Raw genomic sequence first — 19536 nt, forward strand, 5'->3', positions numbered from 1 at the left:
GCACCAGATAGGACTGTTTTGTGTTGGGGTTTGTGGGTGGTTGTTTCCTGTATTTGTGTTCTCTGCACCAGATAGGACTGTTTTGTGTTGGGGTTTGTGGGTGGTTGTTTCCTGTCTTTGTGTTCTCTGCACCAGATAGGACTGTTTTGTGTTGGGGGTTTGTGGGTGGTTGTTTCCTGTCTTTGTGTTCTCTGCACCTGATAGGACTGTTTTGTGTTGGGGGTTTGTGGGTGGTTGTTTCCTGTCTTTGTGTTCTCTGCACCAGATAGGACTGTTTTGTGTTGGGGGTTTGTGGGTGGTTGTTTCCTGTCTTTGTGTTCTCTGCACCAGATAGGACTGTTTTGTGTTGGGGGGTTTGTGGGTGGTTGTTTCCTGTATTTGTGTTCTCTGCACCTGATAGGACTGTTTTGTGTTGGGGTTTGTGGGTGGTTGTTTCCTGTCGTTGTGTTCTCTGCACCAGATAGGACTGTTTTGTGTTGGGTTTTGTGGGTGGTTGTTTCCTGTCTTTGTGTTCTCTGCACCTGATAGGACTGTTTTGTGTTGGGTTTTGTGGGTGGTTGTTTCCTGTCTTTGTGTTCTCTGCACCTGATAGGACTGTTTTGTGTTGTGGTTTGTGGGTGGTTGTTTCCTGTCTTTGTGTTCTCTGCACCTGATAGGACTGTTTCAGGTTTTGCCACGGTTGTTATTTTGTATTTGTGTAGTGTTCACGTTATCGTCTTTATTAAACATGTTGAACACGACCTACGCTGCATTTTAGTCCTCCTCTCCTTCCCAGGAAGAAAACCATTATTTTGACCTGTTCACCTACGTTGTAAACTTTCATTCATAGGCTAGGTTGTAGTTACATCATGATGGGTTTAGGCAAAATTTGAGTATGACGTAGTAGCCTAAACCTATCACTGCTACATTGAACTGGGTGATTGGAATATGAATAACAGTCATCCAATATGCTGTAATAGAAATAAGGCCATGCTCATATAAATGTAATTGTCCTCCCTCATGTGAAAAGGATCAGACCACCACTGGCACACACTCATACACACATTTGTTTAATTATCCTTGGGGTGGCAGGTAGCCTAGTGGTTGGAGCGTTGAACTAGTAACCATAAATGTTGCAAGATTGAATCCCTGAGTTGACAAGGTAAAAATCTGTTGTTCTGACAAAGGCAGTTAACCCATCGTTCCTAGGCTGTCATTGAAAATAATAATTTGTTCTTGACTTGCCTAGTTAACCAGTTAGAGCTCTAGGGGCGCTATTTCATTTTTGGATAAAAAACGTTCCCGTTTTAAGCGCGATATTTTGTCACGAAAAGATGCTCGACTATGCATATACAGTTTTGGAAAGAAAACAATCTGAAGTTTCAGAATCTGCAAAGATTTTGTCTGTAAGTGCCCCAGAACTCATTCTACAGGCGAAACCAAGATGATGCATCACCCAGGAATTAGCAGAATTTCTGAAGCTCTGTTTTCCATTCTCTCCTTATATGGCTGTGATTGCGCAACGAATGAGCCTACACTTTCTGTCGTTCGCCCAAGGTCTTAGCAGCATTGTGACGTATTTGTAGGCATATCATTGGAAGATTGACCATAAGAGACTACATTTTCCAAGTGTCCGCCTGGTGTCCTGCGTCGAATTCGGTGCGCAATTGCCAGCTGCTTCTACTTTACCATTTGATTCAGGGGAGAAAGCATGTGTCCAAGAACGATGTATCAATGAAGAGATGTGTGAAAAACACCTTGATGATTGATTCTAAACAACGTTTGCCATGTTTTCAGTCAATATTATGGAGTTAATTTGGAAAAAAGTTCGCGTTTTGAGGACTGAATTTTCGGATTTTTTTTGGTAGCCAAATGTGATGTATGAAACGGAGCTATTTCTAATACACAAGGAATCTTTTTGGAAAAACTGAGCATCTGCTATCTAACTGAGAGTATCCTCATTGAAAACATCAGAAGTTCTTCAAAGGTAAATGATTTTATTTGAAGGCTTTTATGTTTTTGTTAATGTTGCATGCTGAATGCTAACGCTAATGCTAACGCTAAATGCTAACGCGAAATGCTAACGCTAGCTAGCTACTTTTACACAAATTATTGTTTTCCTATGGTTGAGAAGCATATTTTGAAAATCTGAGATGACAGTGTTGTTTACAAAAGGCTAAGCTTGAGAGATGGCATATTTATTTCATTTCATTTGCGATTTTCATAAATAGTTAACGTTGTGTTATGCTAATGAGCTTGCTGATAGATTTACACAATCCTGGATACAGGGGTTTTTTCATAGCTAAACGTGACGCAGAAAACGGAGCGATTTGTCCTAAACAAATAATCTTTCAGGAAAAACTGAACATTTGCTATCTGAGAGTCTCCTCATTGAAAACATCTGAAGTTCTTCAAAGGTAAATTATTTTATTTGAATGCTTTTCTGTTTTTTTGTGTAAATGTTGCCAGCTGAATGCTAATGCTAAATGCTACGTTAGCCATCAATACTGTTACACAAATGCTTGTTTTGCAATGGTTGAGAAGCATATTTTGAAAATCTGAGATGACAGTGTTGTTAACAAAAGGCTAAGCTTGAGAGCTAGCATATTTATTTCATTTCATTTGCGATTTTCATGAATAGTTAACGTTGCGTTATGGTAATGAGCTTGAGTCTGTATTCACGATCCCGGATCCGGGATGGGGAGATCAGAAAGGTTAAATAAAGGTCAAATATATATAGATTTTTAATAAATCCTTGTGGGGACAAAACAACTGATTTAAATTATATTTTCCCCAACAACTAACACTGACCCCAAATTCCTATCCCTAAACCTAAATCCTAATCCTACACCGAACCCTAATCTTAATCCTAAACCTGAACCTAACTCCTAACCCTAATCTTAATCCTAAACCTAATCCTAAACCTAACTCCTAACCTTAATCTTAATCCTAAACCTAAACCTAAACATAACTCCTAACCCTAATCATAATCCTAAACCTAACTCCTAACCCTAATCATAAACGTCTCGTCCCCACAAGGATCGTAAAACCAAAGTAAAACAAAACACACACACACACACACACACACACACAAACACACAGACAACACTGTATCTGACAGTCACCAACATTACAAAGTCTGTATACTTCAGGTAATGAATTAATGAGAAGCTGTTTCCTTTTAGAACCCAGACTGTGTTTCATTGTTCATAATATAATGACATGTACATGTACAGCTTTACCAACGTTTGGGGGTCAAATGTTCCTCTGGTCATTAAAAACAGTGCTTCTCCCTTGTATAGACCATGAAACTAGATCATGAAACAAGACGCTGAAACCTAGACCATGAAACAAGACGCTGGAAACTAGACCATGAAACAAGACGCTGAAAACTAGACCATGAAATAAGACACTGAAAACTAGACCATGAAACAAGACGCTGAAACTAAACCATGAAACAAGACGCTGAAAACTAGACCATGAAACAAGATGCTGAAACTAGACCATGAAACAAGACGCTGAAAACTAGACCATGAAACAAGACGCTGAAAACTAGACCATGAAACAAGACGCTGAAAACTAGACCATGAAACAAGACGCTGGAAACTAGACCATGAAACAAGACGCTGAAAACTAGACCATGAAACAAGACGCTGGAAACTAGACCATGAAACAAGACGCTGGAAACTAGACCATGAAACAAGACGCTGAAAACTAGACCATGAAACAAGACGCTGAAAACTAGACCATGAAACAAGACGCTGAAACTAGACCATGAAACAAGACGCCTGTGTATTTGTTTTACGGACCAGCATTGGCTCTGATGCTTGACATACGGACAAGGTTTGTAGCAATATAATGCAAATAATATTCAGAGAGTAGCCTGATAAACCTGTCTGGACCGACCTTCTACTTCTCTTCTCTAATGTACCTTGACATATCACCCTGTTAACAACATTCTCATCAAAAACTGAGTCCTTCTAGTGTACACCACTCACAGCAAAGGTATGTAAAATCCACTCCAAAAATCCAAACCTTACATTTTTTTTTTTTAATTAAACAATTTTACAAAACAAACCAAACATAACTACTGCACGTCGATGAACATGTGTAGACAGCTTTGACCCCAGAGTACACAAGTTATCTTTTTTTGTGTGTGAGGTATTCCAACAGACAGACAACTAGACACTAGAATACCTCGAAAACACCGACACAGCTCCAGGATGTCACTCTAAGAATAAAGTCACAGACTCAAAAAAGCATGGTAGAAGATAGCAGAAAATCTTCTGAGTATCTCCCAGAGGAATGAACAAACATGCAACGGAGGGGAAAAGGGGAAACTGGAGTTGAACATGTTATTGGTCTCATTACCTTTGGGATGGCAGCCAATTGAATGTTGAGATTTAACCACAAAAATCTGATTTCAAATAGATGTTACAAATATACTTTATACAAAAACACAGACTCTGAAGAGATACACACACACATTACCACACACACACTCTACACACACACATACTGTTCTCAAACTGCTGTATTGTGGTATTATATATTTTGTATTGTAGATATATAGTGGTAGAGTAGTGGTGTTATAATGTATTGTATTGTAGATATATAGTGGTAGAGTAGTGGTGTAATAATGTGTTGTATTGTAGATATATAGTGGTGTAATAATGTATTGTATTGCAGATATATAGTGGTAGAGTAGTGGTGTAATAATGTGTTGTATTGTAGATATATAGTGGTAGAGTAGTGGTGTAATAATGTATTGTATTGCAGATATATAGTGGTAGAGTAGTGGTGTAATAATGTGTTGTATTGTAGATATATAGTGGTAGAGTAGTGGTGTAATAATGTGTTGTATTGTAGATATATAGTGGTAGAGTAGTGGTGTAATAATGTGTTGTATTGTAGATATATAGTGGTAGAGTAGTGGTGTAATAATGTGTTGTATTGTAGATATATAGTGGTAGAGTAGTGGTGTAATAATGTATTGTAGATATATAGTGGTAGAGTAGTGGTGTAATAATGTGTTGTATTGTAGATATATAGTGGTAGAGTAGTGGTGTAATAATGTGTTGTATTGTAGATATATAGTGGTAGAGTAGTGGTGTAATAATGTATTGTAGATATATAGTGGTAGAGTAGTGGTGTAATAATGTGTTGTATTGTAGATATATAGTGGTAGAGTAGTGGTGTAATAATGTGTTGTATTGTAGATATATAATGGTAGAGTAGTGGTGTAATAATGTGTTGTATTGTAGATATATAATGGTAGAGTAGTGGTGTAATAATGTGTTGTATTGTAGATATATAATGGTAGAGTAGTGGTGTAATAATGTATTGTAGATATATAGTGGTAGAGTAGTGGTGTAATAATGTATTGTAGATATATAGTGGTAGAGTAGTGGTGTAATAATGTGTTGTATTGTAGATATATAGTGGTAGAGTAGTGGTGTAATAATGTGTTGTATTGTAGATATATAATGGTAGAGTAGTGGTGTAATAATGTATTGTAGATATATAGTGGTAGAGTAGTGGTGTAATAATGTGATGTATTATATATATATAGTGGTAGATTAGTGGTGTTATAATGTGTTGTATTGTAGATATGTAGTGGTAGAGTAGTGGTGTAATAATGTATTGTATTATATATATATAGTGGTAGATTAGTGGTGTTATAATGTGTTGTATTGTAGATATGTAGTGGTAGAGTAGTGGTGTAATAATGTATTGTATTATATATATATAGTGGTAGATTAGTGGTGTTATAATGTATTGTATTGTAGATATATAGTGGTAGAGTAGTGGTGTAATAATGTATTGTATTGTAGATATATAGTGGTAGATTAGTGGTGTTATAATGTATTGTAGATATATAGTGGTAGAGTAGTGTGTAATATTGTATTGTAGATATATGGTGGTAGAGTGGTGGTGTAATAATGTGTTGTATTGTAGATATATAGTGGTAGAGTAGTGGTGTAATAATGTGTTGTAGATATATAGTGGCGTGATAATGTGTTGTAGATATATAGTGGTGTAATAATGTATTGTAGATATATAGTGGTAGAGTAGTGGTGTAATAATGTGTTGTATTGTAGATATATAATGGTAGAGTAGTGGTGTAATAATGTGTTGTATTGTAGATATATAATGGTAGAGTAGTGGTGTAATAATGTGTTGTATTGTAGATATATAGTGGTAGAGAAGTGGTGTAATAATGTATTGTAGATATATAGTGGTAGAGTAGTGGTGTAATAATGTATTGTAGATATATAGTGGTAGAGTAGTGGTGTAATAATGTGTTGTATTGTAGATATATAGTGGTAGAGTAGTGGTGTAATAATGTATTGTAGATATATAGTAGTAGAGTAGTGGTGTAATAATGTGTTGTATTGTAGATATATAGTGGTAGAGTAGTGGTGTAATAATGTGTTGTATTGTAGATATATAATGGTAGAGTAGTGGTGTAATAATGTGTTGTATTGTAGATATATAGTGGTAGAGAAGTGGTGTAATAATGTGTTGTATTGTAGATATATAGTGGTAGAGTAGTGGTGTAATAATGTGTTGTATTATATATATAGTGGTAGAGTAGTGGTGTAATAATGTGTTGTATTGTAGATATATAGTGGTAGAGTAGTGGTGTAATAATGTGTTGTATTGTAGATATATAGTGGTGTAATAATGTGTTGTATTGTAGATATATAGTGGTAGAGTAGTGGTGTAATAATGTATTGTATTGTAGATATATAGTGGTAGAGTAGTGGTGTAATAATGTATTGTAGATATATAGTGGTAGAGTAGTGGTGTAATAATGTATTGTAGATATATAGTGGTAGAGTAGTGGTGTAATAATGTGTTGTATTATATATATATAGTGGTAGATTAGTGGTGTTATAATGTATTGTATTGTAGATATATAGTGGTAGAGTAGTGGTGTAATAATGTATTGTATTGTAGATATATAGTGGTAGATTAGTGGTGTTATAATGTATTGTAGATATATAGTGGTAGAGTAGTGTGTAATATTGTATTGTAGATATATGGTGGTAGAGTGGTGGTGTAATAATGTGTTGTATTGTAGATATATAGTGGTAGAGTAGTGGTGTAATAATGTGTTGTAGATATATAGTGGCGTGATAATGTGTTGTAGATATATAGTGGTGTAATAATGTATTGTAGATATATAGTGGTAGAGTAGTGGTGTAATAATGTGTTGTATTGTAGATATATAGTGGTAGAGTAGTGGTGTAATAATGTGTTGTATTGTAGATATGTAGTGGTAGAGTAGTGGTGTAATAATGTGTTGTATTGTAGATATATAATGGTAGAGTAGTGGTGTAATAATGTGTTGTATTGTAGATATGTAGTGGTAGAGTAGTGGTGTAATAATGTATTATAGATATATAGTGGTAGAGTAGTGGTATAATAATGTGTTGTATTGTAGATATATAGTAGTAGAGTAGTGGTGTAATAATGTGTTGTATTGTAGATATATAGTGGTAGAGAAGTGGTGTAATAATGTATTGTAGATATATAGTGGTAGAGTAGTGGTGTAATAATGTGATGTATTGTAGATATATAGTGGTAGAGTAGTGGTGTAATAATGTGTTGTATTGTAGATATATAGTGGTAGAGTAGTGGTATAATAATGTGTTGTATTGTAGATATATAGTAGTAGAGTAGTGGTGTAATAATGTGTTGTATTGTAGATATATAGTGGTGTAATAATGTGTTGTATTGTAGATATATAGTGGTAGAGTAGTGGTGTAATAATGTATTGTAGATATATATTGGTAGAGTAGTGGTGTAATAATGTGTTGTATTGTAGATATATAGTGGTAGAGTAGTGGTGTAATAATGTATTGTAGATATATATTGGTAGAGTAGTGGTGTAATAATGTGTTGTATTGTAGATATATAGTGGTAGAGAAGTGGTGTAATAATGTATTGTAGATATATATTGGTAGAGTAGTGGTGTAATAATGTGTTGTATTGTAGATATATAGTGGTAGAGAAGTGGTGTAATAATGTATTGTAGATATATATTGGTAGAGTAGTGGTGTAATAATGTGTTGTATTGTAGATATATAGTAGTAGAGTAGTGGTGTAATAATGTGTTGTATTGTAGATATATAGTGGTAGAGTAGTGGTGTAATAATGTATTGTAGATATGTAGTGGTAGAGTAGTGGTATAATAATGTGTTGTATTGTAGATATATAGTAGTAGAGTAGTGGTGTAATAATGTGTTGTATTGTAGATATATAGTGGTAGAGAAGTGGTGTAATAATGTATTGTAGATATATATTGGTAGAGTAGTGGTGTAATAATGTGTTGTATTGTAGATATATAGTGGTAGAGAAGTGGTGTAATAATGTATTGTAGATATATAGTGGTAGAGTAGTGGTGTAATAATGTGATGTATTGTAGATATATAGTGGTAGAGTAGTGGTGTAATAATGTGTTGTATTGTAGATATATAGTGGTAGAGTAGTGGTGTAATAATGTATTGTAGATATATAGTGGTAGAGTAGTGGTGTAATAATGTATTGTAGATATATAGTGGTAGAGTAGTGGTGTAATAATGTATTGTAGATATATAGTGGAAGAGTAGTGGTGTAATAATGTATTGTAGATATATAGTTGTAGAGTAGTGGTGTAATAATGTGTTGTATTGTAGATATATAGTGGTAGAGTAGTGGTGTAATAATGTGTTGTATTGTAGATATGTAGTGGTAGAGTAGTGGTGTAATAATGTGTTGTATTGTAGATATATAGTGGTAGAGAAGTGGTGTAATAATGTATTGTAGATATATAGTGGTAGAGTAGTGGTGTAATAATGTGTTGTATTGTAGATATGTAGTGGTAGAGTAGTGGTGTAATAATGTGTTGTATTGTAGATATATAGTGGTAGAGAAGTGGTGTAATAATGTATTGTAGATATATAGTGGTAGAGTAGTGGTGTAATAATGTCATGTATTGTAGATATATAGTGGTAGAGTAGTGGTGTAATAATGTGTTGTATTGTAGATATATAGTGGTAGAGTAGTGGTATAATAATGTGTTGTATTGTAGATATATAGTAGTAGAGTAGTGGTGTAATAATGTGTTGTATTGTAGATATATAGTGGTGTAATAATGTGTTGTATTGTAGATATATAGTGGTAGAGAAGTGGTGTAATAATGTATTGTAGATATATAGTGGTAGAGTAGTGGTGTAATAATGTGTTGTATTGTAGATATATAGTGGTAGAGTAGTGGTGTAATAATGTGTTGTATTGTAGATATATAGTGGTAGAGTAGTGGTGTAATAATGTGTTGTATTGTAGATATATAGTAGTAGAGTAGTGGTGTAATAATGTATTGTATTGTAGATATGTAGTGGTAGAGTAGTGGTGTAATAATGTATTGTAGATATGTAGTGGTAGAGTAGTGGTGTAATAATGTATTGTAGATATATAGTGGTAGAGTAGTGGTGTAATAATGTATTGTATTGTAGATATATAGTGGTAGAGAAGTGGTGTAATAATGTGTTGTATTGTAGATATATGGTGGTAGAGTAGTGGTGTAATAATGTATTGTAGATATGTAGTGGTAGAGTAGTGGTGTAATAATGTGTTGTATTGTAGATATATAGTGGTAGAGTAGTGGTGTAATAATGTATTGTATTGTAGATATATAGTGGTAGAGAAGTGGTGTAATAATGTGTTGTATTGTAGATAGGTTGTTGCAGCCCAGACCAGCTGGAACAGGACTCAGGAAGGTAAATGACAAATGAGTAACGTGTTTAACTGTTTTAGCTATCTTTAAACAGAGGCAGTGTTTTTCAATACAGTACAATTTGGTCATAGCGGGGCTTGCTATAACCACTCCAAGCCAAGCTAGCCAAGTATAGCTCACTAGCTTTGTTGTTTGCTATACATATAATGTACTGTAGTCTAACATTATAGCTAGCTAGCTAGCCTCAATGCCTCTCATTATTTTATTTTATTTTACCTTTATTTAACTAGGCAAGTCAGTTAAGATCAATGACGGCCTAGGAACAGTGGGTTAACTGCCTTGTTGAGGGGCAGAACGACAGATGTTTTACCTTGTCAGCTCGGGGATTCGATTTTGCAACCTTTCAGTTACAAGTCCAACGCTCTAACAGCTAGGCTAACCTGCTACCTGCTAGTGCACAAAACTGTATAAATGTTTTGACAATGATGGTGAATGACTTTGGCTTCACTGACTTATTAGTCTTGGAATACCTTCTGCGTTGTAGCTAGCTAGCTAACGTACACGATGATTGCCCATGAATGTGTAATGGCGTTTCCGTCTTTCTCTCACAGACAATAATGCTTGGATACAAAGATGTTGGCGACTCTCAAGAGATGTGAAAGGTTCCTTAGCAACAAACTCCCCTTTGAATCGAAGTGACACAGAACACCTCACTGCATCACCCAAACACACCACATGCAAGTATTCCCTTTGTCGTACTGTAGTATTTATTACAGACGTTAGTAGTATATTTTTCTTCGACTGTATATACTATGTCATACGCCGCAATAACTGTTCCCGTAAACTGCTGTGTAAATTCACCTCGGTCTCCGGAGCAAATAAACTTTGTCTTGAATAACAAGCCATCTCTACTTATTTGCTATATTGACAGAGTAATCTACTGTTTTAATAAAACATGTTTACTTGCCAACAAATTAGTTTAAATGATACATCAACTCTGTGCATCATTTGTTTTAGCAGTAAGATTGAAGCTGGTTTATCTGAATACATGTAATGAATATCTCAATGAATTGATGAAGACGTTGCAGTCAACGCTTTACTGGTTTCTGATGTGGCAGGAATCATTTAGACACTTGTCAATAATATGATGTAAAAACACAATTTTATACACTGTATGTACAACAGCTAGCAATGTCTATACCATAATTCAGTGGACAGTATACTAGGGATTAAACTATTATACAACAACATCAGTCTAAGTGAATATGGATGTTGTGTTAGTTGAATGTTCCAGAATGTTCTTCAGCTGGTGAACTTCTTCTTGTGTTGGGTAATGGCAGCTGATTTAACAAGCTGTGGTGATGTTGGCAGGGACGTTGGATTTGGGGGGGGGGGGGGGGGGGGCCTGTGACTCTGGCTCCTTGTAGACAACCGTCTGGTCCTTTCTGTACTCCACCGCCAGATGGACAAGCCTCTCGTACACTTTCTTCACCACCCACTGCTTCGAACTCTTGCATAAGATTTGTTTGTACTGCAAGTCTCCTGGAAAGACATGAAGACTGATCATGAGGATGTGTAACCATACAATACACCATGTTCATCTGTAAACAAAGAAGGGTACAGTAGACTGGTAAATGTTTTGTTACACTCAAGAGTCACTAATGGGATATTGAGATGCTGTTAGCAAAAATATGAAAGGTTTGAGGAGGGCTGGACTTGTAGACAGTCTAGTCATGTATTGTTGTGTATGAGCACTTACAGTTGTGCTCAGGGGCGAAACATTCACTGGGGATGGGGGGGGGGCATGTCCCCCACATTCTGAAATTATCTTTTTGTCTCCCCCCAGTTTTATCATTGTAATGTGATACAAAACAGGACAACAGTGTGCTTTAGGACCTTGTGGACACCTCCAAGTGGTCAGGTAGGCTGTTTGGAGTGTTTATCCGGCTGGATTTAGGACCATGCGTACCTGTGTACACCACAGAGTGGGCTGACAGGCTGTGTGAATCACAACACAAACTGTAGCTAATAAAAATAAGAAACAGTTAGCTAGCTAGCACACAAGACATGTTGATTTTTCACCATCCAAAGCTAATGCTAGCTTTAGCTAGCACACAAGACATGTTGATTGTTCACCATCCACAGCTAACGTTAGCTAACGGTTATAGACCTTTTGCCTTCAGTACGTCCCCTTCTCGCTCAATGTGACTTGGTTCTTGTCATTATAATCCAGTGTCAAGTTACTTTTCAGTGTGTTCCTAAAAATCTGAATTTGCCATCCACATGAGTAGCAGTTTGTGCAAGTGCACACATGCACCCAGTTAAAACAACAACTTCATTGCTTGCTAGCGTAACTGACCCTCAATCAATCAAAAGAAAAGCTATGGAATTTGGCTGAGGAAAGAGTGTAAAACCCTTTTATCTCCCTGATTGGTAGTTACAATTTTGTCCTCCGAAACATGACCTGCCATTCCGCACTGCTTCTTAACACACTGCTCGCATAACCCGGAAGCCAGCCTTGCCAATGTGACAGAGGAAACATCATTCAACTGACGACATGCTGGTCATTTATGAACATTTGAACGTCTTGGCCATGTTCTGTTATAATCTCCACCCGGCACAGCCAGAAGAGGACTGGCCACCCCACATAGCCTGGTTCCTCTCTAGGTTTCTTCCTAGGTTTTGGCCTTTCTAGGGAGTTTTTCCTAGCCATCGTGCTTCTACACCTGCATTGCTTGCTGTTTGGGGTTTTAGGCTGGGTTTCTGTACAGCACTTTGAGATATCAGCTGATGTAAAAAGGGCATTATAAATACATTTGATTTGATTTGATTTGACTGTAGTCAGCTTGCAGGCGCCCTGCCCACCACAAGGAGTCGCTAGAGCGCTATGAGCCAATGAAGCCCCACAGCCAAACCCTCCCCTAACCTGGATGACACTTGGTCAATTGTGCGTCGCCCTATGGGACTCCCGGGTCACGGCTGGCTGTGACACAGCCTGAGATCAAACCCAAGGCAGTAGTGCCTCAGACCGCTCCGCCACTCGGGAGGCCCATGTCTGTGCTTCTAGCTCTCAGTTCAGGTCAGGTTATGTGTTAAGCCATGAGATCTAGCTGGAGAGAGAAGTGGAATGTGTGGAAGTGTGGAATGTTTTGAGGAAAACAATGGAGCCTCATCTAATCCACGTTGAATGTGATCAGGTTAGAACAGGGTTGTGTTGTTTATCCCAAAACATCCATTAGTAGATGTTCTACATGAGCCAGGGCAGATGGTCTTTGAGAGGCCTGCCTGGGCAGATGGTCTTTTTAGAGTCTTGACTGGACAGATTGTCTTTGAGAGTCTTGACTGGGCAGATTGTCTTTGAGAGTCTTGACTGGGCATTGTGTTTGGGAGTCTTGCCTGGGCAGATTGTCTTTGAGAGTCTTGCCTAGGCATTGTGTTTGGGAGTCTTGCCTGGGCAGATTGTCTTTGAGAGTCTTGACTGGGCAGATTCTCTTTGAGAATCTTGACTGGGCAGATTGTCTTTGAGAGTCTTGACTGGGCATTGTGTTTGGGAGTCTTGACTGGGCATTGTGTTTGGTAGTCTTGACTGGGCAGATTGTCTTTGGGAATCTGGACTGTGCAGTGTGTTTGGGAGTCTTGACTGGGCATTGTGTTTGGGAGTCTTGACTGGGCATTGTGTTTGGGAGTCTTGACTGGGAATTGTGTTTGGGAGTCTTGACTGGGAATTGTTGGGCCCCAGTTTCTCCTTGACTTCTTCCATCCGACTGCGACTATAGTCAGTGTGTGGCTCCTTTCACACCTAAAGGCTCCAACATCCAGTAATGCTGCTATAGCTTTTTTTCTCTCTCTCTCTCTCTCTCTCTCTCTCTCTCTCTCTCTCTCTCTCTCTGTCTCTCTCTCTCTCTCTCTCTCTCTCTCTCTCTGTCTCTGTCTTCTCTCTCTCTGTCTCTGTCTCTCTCTCTGTCTCTGTCTCTCTCTCTGTCTCTCTCTCTCTCTGTCTCTCTCTCTCTCTCTCTGTCTCTCTCTCTCTCTCTCTCTCTCTCTCTCTCTCTCTCTCTCTCTCTCTCTCTCTGTCTCTCTCTCTGTCTCTCTCTCTCTCTCTCTCTGTCTCTCTCTCTCTGTCTCTCTCTCTCTCTCTCTGTCTCTCTCTCTGTCTCTCTCTCTCTCTCTCTCTGTCTCTCTCTCTCTCTGTCTCTCTCTCTCTCTCTCTGTCTCTCTCTCTCTCTCTGTCTCTCTCTCTCTCTCTGTCCTCTCTCTCTCTCTGTCTCTCTGTCTCTCTCTCTGTCTCTCTCTCTCTCTCTGTCTCTCTCTCTCTCTCTCTGTCCAAGCACATCAAATAAAGCAAATGTACATAGCATTTTTATATGTTTTGTTTGTTGTTGTGGTGCAGTTCTGGAGATGGATTTAAGTGCGAATACAATGCTGGTTAGAACCATAAGTGAGGACAATGCTCTAGTACACTACTCTGGTGTCCTTGAAGAGAGCACTTAAAAATGAATTGTGGTCGTCAAATATGCAGCTGTACAATTGGATAACATATAAAAAAAACAATATCCCCCCCAAAAAATTCTGAAAACATCCTTCACAAAGACCCAATAAAAACCTCCCTACTTGGGGAAAGGAGCAATTACAGAGAGATAGAGGGAGGAGGATAGAAGAGGGAGGAGGAGGGATGGAGGAGGCAGGAGAATGGAGGGAGGAGGGAGGAGAGAGGAGGATAGAAGAGGGAGGAGGAGGGATGGAGGACGGAGGAGAGAGGTGATATATGTTCTGCCATGCGCTGGCTGATTTTCCACAGTGATAGGAAGTATTCTCAGTATGATGAGTGAGGCAGCTGGGAGGCTTTGCTGGTTCAAGGCAAAGTCAACACTGTCCAATCCCTTAAACCCACTCACCATCCACCGCACAGCCTCCCTCCAATGTTTGGGTGTGTGTGTGTTGTGTGTGTGTGTGTGTGTGTGTGTGTGTTTGTTTGAGTGAAATACAGTAACTGCAAGTTGGCCACATGTGCAGTGCATGCGTTGTGAGCTTGTGGTTTTTCAAATGGATTTTCAAATCCATCACCATTCGGGCCGGTCTCACTGTTTAAATATGTTTGGTTAGTAATAATAACGTGGGTTTATAGACTGTAGTCGGGCTGGTTCACAGGGTTGATGTGTAGAGCCCTTTAGGTGAGGGCCACGTCAACACACAGGTGTGGTTGGAGTTGAATATGTACAATCGGTCTTGTCTCTCTCGGATCAGTTCTGTTTCCAAGGCAGCACTGTAGCAAGACATTCTCAGGTTAGTGTCTCATGGTTCAGACAGACAGACAGACAGACAGACAGACAGACAGACAGACAGACAGACAGATATACAGATAGATAGATAGACAGACAGACAGACAGACAGACAGACAGACAGACAGACAGACAGACAGACAGACAGACAGACAGACAGACAGACAGACAGACAGACAGACGACAGACAGACAGACAGACAGACAGACAGACAGACAGACAGATAGATAGATAGATAGATAGATAGATAGATAGATAGATAGATAGATAGATAGATAGATAGATAGATAGATAGACAGACAGACAGACAGACAGACAGACAGATAGATAGATAGATAGATAGATAGATAGATAGATAGATAGAATTGTATAATATATGACACGTTTGCTGTGTAGCATATGCTAATTGTAGTCTTCATTATATGTGTTTATTATTTATTAGACACATCCGTTAACATTTCTGTAAATGTGTCATATTTATGATTGGCTTTGTTTATGTGAGTCGTGTTAGTGTGATATTTGTTTGCGTTTTTCCTTTCCAATCCAACAGTAGGTGTTCATACTCTAAAACGTTGTGCGTTTCAGACAAACAGCAGAGGACTGTTTGTCAGGGACACACGGGAGGTGTGAAGATACTGTATGAAAGTTACCCAGACATGAGCTGAAAATGTTTATTGAGAAATGTGTTTAGATATAGACTGGGGGAGTCCGAAACGCACAGATGCAATGTGTTTAATTGTTTGTGTGAATGTGGTATCGTTATACGAAATCAGAAAAATGTATGGGAAGCACAAACTATATGGGTGTGCGCACAGCCTCAAACATGACTGTGTGTGTAAGTGATTGCACTCATGTCTCTCAACCCGCAATCCTTCACGCTTCGCAGTCAAGTCAGGGCCGTAATTAAGCATTTGAGGCTGATTTTAATTTGCACTTTTAATTCGGAGTGATTGGCACTTGCAGAAGATGTGCTGAAGACTGTTTATCTACGACAAGAGAGAGGAGAGAGAGAGAGGAGAGGGAGAGAGAAGGCAAGAGAGAGAGAAGGCGAGAGAGAGAGAAAGCGAGAGAGAGAGAAAGCGAGAGAGAGAGAAGGCGAGAGAGACAGAAGGCGAGAGAGACAGAAGGCAAGAGAGAGAGGGCGAGAGAGAGGGAGAGAAGGACGAGAGAGAGGGAAGGCGAGAAAGAGAGGGCGAGAGAGAGAGAGAGAGAAAGAAAGAAAGAAAGAAAGAAAAAAGAAAGAAAGAAAGAAAGAAAGAAAGAGAAAGAAAGAAAGAAAGTGAAGGTGAGAGAGAGCGGGTGAGAGAGCGGGCAAGAGAGAGAGAGAGAAGGCAAGGGAGTCGAGAGAGAGAGAGAAGACGAGAGAGTGAGAAAGCGAGAGGGGGAGAGAAATGGAGAGTGAGAGCGCGAAATGAGAGAGTGAGACACACAGAGACACACATAAACATACACATAAAGAAAGAGGCATGTATAGAGAGAAAGAGAAAGAGAGAGAGAGAGAGAGAGAAATAGAGAGAGAAATAGAGAGAAAAATAGAGAGAGAAATAGAGAGAGAGAGAGAGAGAGCGAGAGAGAGAGAGAGAGAGCGAGCGAGAGAGACACAGAGACACAGAGAGACAGAGACACACAGAGAGAGAGAAAGCGAGAGAGAGAAGGCGAGAGAGAGAGAAAGCGAGAGAGAGAGAAGGCGAGAGAGAGAAGGCGAGAAAGAGAGGGCGAGAGAGAGAGAGAGAAGGACGAGAGAGAGGGAAGGCGAGAAAGAGAGGGCGAGAGAGAGAGAGAGAAAGAAAGAAAGAAAGAAAGAAAGAAAGAAAGAAAGAAAGAAAGAAAGAAAGAGAAGGTGAGAGAGAGCGGGTGAGAGAGCGGGTGAGAGAGAGAGAGAGAAGGCAAGGGAGGCGAGAGAGAGAGAGAAGACGAGAGAGTGAGAAAGCGAGAGGGGGAGAGAAATGGAGAGTGAGGGCGCAAAATTAGAGAGTGAGACGCACAGAGACACACATAAACATACACATAAAGAAAGAGAAAGAGAAAGAGAAAGAGAGAGAGAGAGAGAGAGCGAGAGAGAGAGAGAGAGAGAGCGAGAGAGAGAGAGAGAGAGAGAGAGAGAGAGAGAGAGAGGACGAGATAAAGAGAGAGAGTGAGAGAGAGGACGAGATAAAGCGAGAGAGAGAGAGAGAGAGAGAGAGAGAGAAAGAGGATGAGATAAAGAGAAAGAGAGAGAGAGAGGACGAGATAAAGAGAAAGAGAGAGAGAGAGAGAGAGGACGAGATAAAGAGAAAGAGAGAGAGAGCCACAGGTAACTTCCACAAAGCTGTGAACGATCTGAGAAAGAAGGGCATTCTATGCCATCAAAAGGAACATAAATTTCAACATACCAATTAGGATATGGCTAAAAATACTTGAATCAGTCATAGAGCCCATTGCCCTTTATGGTTGTGAGGTCTGGGGTCCGCTCACCAACCAAGACTTCACAAAATGGGACAAACACCAAATTGAGACTCTGCATGCAGAATTCTGCAAAAATATCCTCCGTGTACAACGTAGAACCCCAAATAATGCATGCAGAGCAGAATTAAGCCGATACCCACTACTTATCAAAATCCAGAAAAGAGACGTTAAATTCTACAACCACCTAACAGGAAGCGATTCCCAAACCTTCCATAACAAAGCTATCACCTGCAGAGAGATGACCCTGGAGAAGAGTCCCCTATGCAAGCTTGTCCTGGGGCTCTGTTCACAAACACAAACACACCCCACAGAGCTCCAGGACAACAGCACAATTAGACCCAACCAAATCATGAGAAAACAAAAAGATAATTACTTGAAAAAGTGGAAAGAATTAACAAAAAACAGAGCAAGCTAGAATGCTATTTGGCCCTAAACAGAGAGTACACAGTGGCAGAATACCTGTCCACTGTGACTGACCCAAACTTAAGGAAAGCTTTGACTATGTACAGACTTAGTGAGCATAGCCTTGCTATTGAGAAAGGCCGCCGTAGGCAGACATGGCTCTCAAGAGAAGACAGGCTATATTATCAATATCCACAAAATGAGGTGGAAACTGAGCTGCACTTCCTAACCTCCTGCCCAATGTATGACCATATTAGAGAGACATTTTACCCTCAGATTACACAGATCCACAAAGAATTTGAAAATACATTCGATCTTGATAAACTCCCATATCTACTGGGTGAAATTCCACAGTGTGCCATCACAGCAGCAAGATTTGTGACCTGTTGCCACAAGAAAAGGGCAACGAGTGAAGAACACACACCATTGTAAATACAACCCAAAATTATGCTTATTTATTTTCCCTTGTGTACTTTAACTATATGTACATTGTTACAACACTGTAAATATATGTAATATGACATTTGTAATGTCTTTATTGTTTTGAAACTTCTGTATGTGTAATGTTTACTGTTCATTTTTATTGTTTATTTCACTTTGTATAATATCTACCTCACTTGCTTTGGCAATGTTAACACATGTTTACCATGCCAATAAAGCCCCTTGAATTGATTTGAATTGAGAGAGAGAGAGAGAGAGAGAGAGAGAGAGATAGAGAGGACGAGATAATGAGAGAGAGCAAGATAAAGAGAAAGAGAGAGAGAGAAAAAGAGAGAGAGAGAGAGAGAAACACACAGAGAAAGAGAGAGAGAGAAACACAGAGAGAGAGAGAGAGAGAGAAAGAGACACACAGGGAGAGAGAGAAACACAGAGAGAGAGAGAGAGAGAGACACACAGGGAGAGAGAGACACACAGGGAGAGAAACACAGAGAGAGAGAGAGAGAGAAACACAGAGAGAGAGAGAGAGAGAGAGAGAGAGAGAAACACAGAGAGAGAGAGAGAGAGAGAGTCATGGCAGGAGCACCCCCTACATTTTTTTTGCATTGTGACTCACTGAGTTTACAAAAACATTAAGAACCCTCTTTCATTGACATAGGCTGACCAGGTGAAAGATTAAAACCACTTCACTTCGGGTTAAAGAATAACTTTTAAACCTTGAGACAATTGAGACATGGGTTGTGTATGTGTGCCATTCAGTGGGTGAATGGACAAGACAAAAGATTTAAGTGCCTTTTAATGGTCATGGTAGTAGATTACAGGCTTACTGGTTTGTGTCAAGAGCCGCAATGGTTCTGGGTTTTTCACGCTCAACAGTTTCCCATATGGAGAATGGTCCACCAATCAAAGGACATGCAGCCAACTGTGGGAGGCAATGGAGTCAACGTGGGCCAGCATCCCTGTGGAACGCTTGACACCTTGTAGAGTCCATGCCCCGAGTGGAGGAGAAAGGAGGAGAGGAGAGAGGAGGAGAGAGGAGGAGAGAGGAGGAGAGAGAAGAGAGGAGGAGAGAGGAGGAGAAAGGAGTAGAGGAGAGCGGAGGAGAGAGGAGGAGAAAGGAGGAGAGGAGAGAGGAGGAGAGCGGAGGAGAAAGGAGTAGAGGAGAGAGGAGGAGAGCGGAAGAGAGAGGAGGAGAAAGTAGTAGAGGAGAGCGGAGGAGAGCGGAGGAGAAAGGAGTAGAGGAGAGAGGAGGAGAGCGGAGGAGAGAGG

The 19536-nt window shown here is 39.3% G+C and overlaps 1 long non-coding RNA gene across 2 annotated transcripts in view; it reads left to right on the top strand.

Moving 5' to 3' along the window:
* The first annotated feature begins 1321 nt into the window (after positions 1 to 1321).
* LOC149984723 (uncharacterized) overlaps positions 1322 to 19536 on the top strand; it is a 159691-nt gene continuing 141476 nt past the window's right edge. For both annotated transcript variants that reach the window (XR_016494884.1, XR_016494885.1), the window contains exons 1-2: positions 1322 to 1966; positions 2335 to 2396. This is a non-coding gene — a long non-coding RNA (uncharacterized LOC149984723). The remainder of the gene's footprint in view (positions 1967 to 2334; positions 2397 to 19536) is intronic.

The sequence above is a fragment of the Oncorhynchus mykiss genome, chromosome 3 (assembly GCF_057628025.1).
Source record: "Oncorhynchus mykiss isolate SJ-2025 chromosome 3, ASM5762802v1, whole genome shotgun sequence".
NCBI classification, from domain to species: Eukaryota; Metazoa; Chordata; class Actinopteri; order Salmoniformes; family Salmonidae; genus Oncorhynchus; species Oncorhynchus mykiss.